This window comes from Neofelis nebulosa, chromosome 2 (assembly GCF_028018385.1).
Source record: "Neofelis nebulosa isolate mNeoNeb1 chromosome 2, mNeoNeb1.pri, whole genome shotgun sequence".
In the NCBI taxonomy this organism is placed as follows: Eukaryota; Metazoa; Chordata; class Mammalia; order Carnivora; family Felidae; genus Neofelis; species Neofelis nebulosa.
The window spans coordinates 218694760-218701270 of NC_080783.1; the positions used below are offsets into that span (position 1 = coordinate 218694760).

General features: G+C 59.9%; 1 long non-coding RNA gene across 1 annotated transcript; it reads left to right on the forward strand.

Moving 5' to 3' along the window:
• The first annotated feature begins 1797 nt into the window (after window positions 1-1797).
• Window positions 1798-6303, forward strand: LOC131505582 (uncharacterized). The gene is made up of 3 exons (XR_009258470.1): window positions 1798-2089; window positions 4129-4344; window positions 5047-6303. It is a non-coding gene; the product is annotated as an uncharacterized LOC131505582 (long non-coding RNA).
• The last annotated feature ends 208 nt before the right edge of the window (window positions 6304-6511 follow it).

Sequence of the window (6511 nt, forward strand, 5' to 3'; positions counted from 1 at the left end):
GAGGATTTGGAAACAGACATTGCTGGAAAGAGTTTATTTCCAGAAGCAGCGTGGTCTGGAAGAGATCTGAAGTGTCAGCCCCGAGGGGGGCCTGGGACAGACTGGAGAGAGGGGCCCCAGTCCCCAGGGAGGGGCTACCTCTCCCGGAGCCTCTCCCTGACCCGCTCTGGGCCCCGGGCAGGGCCTGGTCTTTAGCCGGGAGGTCGCTGCTGCAGGTGTCCTAGGCTGGGGGCCTCTAGGCAGAGACGACTGTAGGCTTTAGGATGCGGGGGGGGCAGATGGGAGGGTGGGGAGCTCCCAGCGCCTGCCAGTCTCCCCGGGCGTGTGGGCCGGCAGGGCATCAAGTGGTATTTATGACTCTGCCGGGAGGCTGCGTGAGTTGATCGGTTCGTTCGTTCATTCATTCGTTCATTTGCTCATTCACTCATTCATTCAACAGCTGTGTCTCAGGGATCTCTGATGTGCTGGGTGACGTCCATCCGCCCCAGACACTCCGTTCTATTTCTGTATCCCTGGAACACAGCCCAGTCATCGCTGCTCACTTACAGTCCCTGAGGTCAGTGTGCTGATGGAGGTGAACCCTGGGTTCCCCGAGTGTCAGGCAGAGGGTGGCCCTGGTCTGCCTGGGGTGCTGTTAGGAGCCGCTCACTGCTCTTCCTGTCTGCACCCCAAACCCTCCCTAGGCTCGGGGAGATGATGCCCTGCGGGGAGGAATGTCACTGCTTTTAAGGCATATTAAGCTGAGAAGTGGGCACCCCCGTCAGGGCCCATGCCGGGTGCCTCTGTAGCTCTGTGGATGGAAAGTGACAGCTAGTATTTCTGAAAAGAATTCTGTCAAGACCACAGTACATCAAGGGCCCTACACAGGGTTATTGAAGTGGAGCCACTGAATAATTTTCCCAGAATAACATTTCTTAAGGATTGTGGATGAGCCCTGGTCTCTCCTTAGCTGCCACGAGCCAGAAATGTCCAGGGGTGGCTCCAGGGCACTGTTTCAAGCTGCAGGGCCCGTTAGGTTCCCCTGGGAACATGGAGGCGTGTGCGAGCATCAGAGTTACCCTGGCAGGCTCCGGGGTCGTGTGGAGATTAAACGCGATCGGAGACTGCAGTTTCCAGGTGCTCGCTCACAGGTATCTTTAAGACGCCCCGTGCGCAATAGCTGTGGAAGCGGCAGGTGCCGGGGCTGCGGTACTGAGGAGACTGGAAAAGATTTATCCCGCTGGGTCTTTGGATTTGTCGGCTTGGACAGGGGGGCTGGGCTTTGGCCAGGGGCCTGGGCACTTCTGAGATTCTGATCAGCTTTCTCCAGGGTGTGGGGGCTGGAGCTGGGTGGGGGGGGGGGGCATAGCTGTCTGACTCCAGTCACCCTTTCCAGGTAGAGGGAGGAGCTGAGCTGGGTCCCCAGCACCTGCAGGAGACGTTAGCTGCCTGGGCTGGGAAAGTTTAATGCCCCCCCCGCCCCCCCCGCCTTTGAGGATGTGCACCTGCCGGGGGGACAGGAATAGCTCCTTCTCCCCCAAGCCCAAGCACTTGAACCTAGGTCAGTGAGGTCAGTGAGAGGCTAAACCCTGAGCTCGTCAGCCTCTGAGAGCCTGTGGTTCTGAGACCCCCTCTGTGCAGGGAGAAAGTCAGCCAGTCATTGTCAGGCCCAGGCTGGACGTGTGTGGAGGTGGGGACATTTCTTCCCCATCACAGATGGCTCTGTGGGTGTGTGACCATCCAGTCGCATGGGGCTCCCTGCTTAGGGGGGGCTCCCTGCTTAGGGGGGGCTCCCTGCTTAGGGGGGGCTCCGCACTCGGTTTAATGCTCTATTGCTGTTTTGAAATGTGGAATAATTGTTCCTCAGGGGGTTTCAGGCTTTCAGTCTGCACAGGGCCCTGCAAACTCCCTAGCCAGTCCTCCCTCTCACTCCCCTGGGGTAGGGGTGGGGGCAGGGCTCCCCCAGGCGGGTGTCGTGAACCCCTGATGGGAGAGTTTGGGAGGAGCTGCGGGCCTGTGCAGCTCAGCCTGTCCCCACTGCCGTCTCTTCTCCGGACTCACCAGCCTGCGGTGACCCGTGTGCCGGGCTGCTCGCCCCTCCCTGTGACGGGTAGGCGGTTCTACCCAAGTTCGGGGCGAGTGGCAGGAAGCCATTGTTGCCCGACACCCGAGCTACTGTCTGTGAGCTATGTGCCGTCTGCACCGGCCTGATGCTCCCTTTATCCCAGTTGGTTCAGAGCGTGGTGGGCGTAGGAGGCACATGAGGCAGCTCCGGGCGGTAATAATGCTGCGAAACAAACATCTCCCGAACTCAGTGGCTTACAGCAGAGCGTTTCTTCTTTGCTCACGATTCTCTGGTCACAGTGGCTGCTCCGCTTTGGGCTGCAGGTCAGGGTCAGCTTGGCCCTGGGTGAATCTCGTGCTGGGACCAGCGGCCTCCCGGGGCCCATTCTCACGGGTAGCAGAAGCAAGGCGGGGGAGTCAGAGCGCCGTGCGGGTGAGAGCAGGGCTCGCTCACACCCGCTCACGTTCTGTCGGCCAAAGCAGGCCCCGCGGCCAGGCCCGCCAGGCTCGCCCTCCCGGGAGGTACTGCAAAGCCACACCCCAAAGGGCATGCGGTGATGTCCCCCTGCAGCGACGGAGGCGGGACTTTGAACCGTAATCCGGTGCGGCCCCAAGGATCTTGTGTGGTGACCCCCCCCCCCCCCCCCTGCTCCGACCCCAGCATGAGGGTCAAGATTGGGTTTTTGGAAGATCTTTGAGCCCTGAGGCCAGCCGCCTGGTGAACAAACTCTTGGAAGATGCAGCTGTGCTGGGTGGCTGAGGGAGCAGGGCTTTTAGAACCCTCGCCACGGGGAATCTGGTGGGACAGCATGACCTACAGTGCTGGCTTTGGCCAGGACCACTCAGGGGAAACTTCCGGCGCCCCCGGGATGCTCTGTGCTTGCGGCCGAGGGGACAGAGCAGTAGGAGGGATGCTTCCTGGACGTGCGGGTGTGGCTCTCAAGGTGACCATGGGGCTGGGGGAACCCAGAGAGAGGGGCTGCTCACCTGGCTTCAGGCCTGGGGCTGGCAGGGGTCTTTCCAGAGGGGAAAAAAGCCTGTGCTGAGATTTAAGAGGGGAGAATGGTGTGTGGGTGGGTAGGAAAGAGCATTTGAAGCAGACGGGCGGGGGTGGGGAGAACACAGCGGGGTCCGCCCACCCTCGGGCTCACCGTCCAGCACAGCCAGGCGCTGGGGGACTGGCTGTGTCCCGAATCGGAGAGGATGGGGCCCAGAGCGCTTGAGCCCCACGGTCCGCCGGGCAGGGGGTGGGGTGTAAGGACCCCCACTCTACCGACCGCAGCTGGGCGGGGGTGGGGCTGGAGTCTGGAGCAGGGAGAGGACGCGCTCTGGGTGCTGTGTTGGCCCCGAGTCTTGGCGTCAGGGGTTTGTTACCTGGGGGAGCCAGAGGGGAGGGGGTGCTGTTCAGTGCAGTCGGCTTCCTGTGAAAGTTCAGCCACCTTAGCAGGTAATTAAGGCCCGGCTGCACTCAGCCTGGGTGAGATCCATAAAGCGATGAGGTGACAGCCTTAATTAGCGAGGCCTTTTCTTCATAAATACATATGGCACTTAATGAGCATCAGAATGGAGCCTGGATTTGCAGCCGCTGCTGGCCGTGAATCTTGCGTACAGGAGGAAGCAAGGCGACTCCCCCGGGAAGCGCGTCTCCCTTCAGCAGCCCCGCCTGTGCCCGGGATCCTGGGCTGGACGGCTCACTGCAGACTCCTGGCCTCGGGGTCCTGAGCTCCCGAGACCCGGCGCTCTCATCTGCCAGAAAATGAGGCAACAAGCAAGTGGATTGGCAGGAGCCAGCTTGGCCCCTCTGGGTGCTGCCCGTGGTCATTTCCTGCCATCTCGCAGCATGGGGACCTGGGGAGCAGGGACGGTGTCACTCACGGTGGTGGGCAGTGAGCGCCGGTCTACTGATGTCACCGGTGTTGGGGGTGAGGAGGCACAGTCCAGGCGTGAAGGCCTTTCTGGTGGCTGGCATCTCGGCCCGGACCCCCTTCCGGCCAGGCCCAGCACTGCCCTGCCTGAAACCTCAGCCTCTCTGTGCGGGAGGCACCCCCATACCTACGAGGGGCCGCCCGCCTGTCTTGCCTCCAGGATCCCGGGCGAGCCTGGTAGTCTGTCCTCACGACATCAGCTTCGACTAAACCGTGAACTTCTGCACCATCAGAGGTGCAGCCTGATGGGGACCATGTCCGGGAGCTGCCTCCTTCATCAGCGGGTACAGCAAGGTGGCCCATCCGTCCCGTGGAAAGACAGACAAGGCGCTCACATGAGCTACAGCACGGAAGAGCCTTAAAAACGTGGTGCTGAGTGAGAGAAGCCAGACCCACAAGGCCACGTAGCATCTGATTCCCTCCACGTAAATGTCCAGAATAGGCAAATCCAGAGACAGAAAGCAGATTAGTGGTTGCCTAGAATTTGGGGGAAGTGGGGAGCACTGCCAAGGCCTTTTTGAGGATTAAGTGTTCCGGAACTAGGTACAGGTGATGTTGTACCCCATTGTGAATGTGCTGAAAACCACCTTAAAAGGGTGAGTTTTACGTGTGTGAATTCTGTCTGTTGAGAGAAACCGTGCAGGGGTGTGGGGCGGGGACCCCAGCTGGGCCGGGGAGAGGCCTGGTTTTTCTGGGAGGGAGAGGCCAGGATGCTGGGCCTGAGCCTGGTGGCCCCGGCCTCGCTCGACCTTGGCTACAAGGGGTCCTGGCTGGGGTCTCTCGGGCCGTGGGCCCCAGAATAAAATTCAGTGGAGAGAGTGCAGGGCAGCGGCCCCAGAGGCCTGGAGCATCCCCGTCTCTTCACAGGCAGACTGGACCCACGGACACATCCCCCCACCCCAGAATGCAGGGACCAGCCAGCTTGACTGGGGGGAAGCCGGGGTCTCCCACGGGCACCCACCTGGAAGGAGCCAGTGTGATCTTTGTGCTGTCTGGGCTGGCTGATGGAGTTGTCCCCGGTAGCAACACTGTGTGCACATCACTTCCGCTTGTCATTCTCCTACTGTCCCCTCCCCAGCAGGAGGAACATCAGCTTCTGGCGACTGTGAGATGAACTCATGGGCAGCACGTTCGCCCCCTACCTCCCCAGGATGGACGGGACTGGGAGTCTCTGGAATCATCCACGCTGGAGTCGCCTCGGTGAGCTCTCTGTCCCCAGCGCCTCTGCGCAGGGCTCAGAGCCTCTGGCAAATGTCCCCCCTGGCTGTGTCCTACCTGGCCACCCGTGTCCATGTCTCCGCAGAGACACATCAGTGGTCCAGACTTAATGAAATGTAATGGGGTGGGCTTGACTCTGGCTCGCTTCTGAAGAGAATTTTCCTAATTTTATTTTTAATTCTCTAACACGCATGAGCTCAGCTCATGGAAATTACAACCGTAGCTTCCCCCTCTGCTACCCAGCCACTGCCTTGTGTGACCACTTAGGACAGAATTAATGGCACCAGCCTGGTCCTGCTCAACTAACTGGCTCTTTGGAAGCCAGCAATTAAGCTTGGTAGCCAGGCAGACGCCACGACTAGGCCGCTGAGGGGCTCCTGGGTGGGCCATTCTCGGGGTGGGGTGGGGGGAGATGTTTCAGCACCCGAACTGCTAACTTTTGGATGTCGTGGGTCAATAAAAATAACTTAAAAAAATGCCAGAGAATCAGTTTGGAATTTCTAACTTATTTGCTAAGTAAGGGCATTGAAAGAATTCCTTCTAAACCTGGACTATTCTGGCCACGCTCATTTCGTAGAGGAAAGGATATGTAAGTGCTCAGAATGAGGACAGACACACTCTGGAAAAAGGTCCTGTAGATAGGGCACGCTAATCGGAATGGAGAACTGCCCTCCATCACTCCCATGCCCCTTCCTAGCTGGGCTGCCGTTACGTCAACCCCACACGGGGCTGATTGACAACAGACTCGCGTCTCTCACAGCCTGGGGTACCGCTGCCCTCACCCCTTCCCTCACCTTGTCCTGCTGGCCCTGCTGCAGACGAAGTCCCAGGGAACCTGGGGTCTGATGGCAGGGGCAGGCTGAGGAGGGAGGAGAGGGCTGCGAGGCTCCCCCAGGACTTCTGCAGGGGTGGGGACGACAGAGCTGTCCTCTCTGGTTCCGAAAGCGAATTGATTTTCTGTGTGGTTTTAGCCTGTTTTCTGCCCTCGTGCTGAAAGGTGGGGGCCCAGACTTGGCTTTCTGGGCCCCAGGCAGGCTGCAAGCCCAGGGGAAAAAATGAGACATCAAACAAGGCTCAAAGAGGAACCTGGCTTCCCTGGGCCAGGATCTCAGTTGGGATGCGGGATGCGGGGGCTGGATGTGGGGGCTGGGTGCGGGATGCGGGATGCAGGGGCTGGAGGCTGGCTCTCACTGACAGACAGCCTGGCTGGGTGCGTCTGTCTGGACTCACAGCAACAAGGGGCTTATCAATACTGCATCTCGGGATCTGCTCGGCTGCCTGCGGGGAGAAGTGGGGGCCGGTTAGAGATTCTCTCCTAAGTGGGT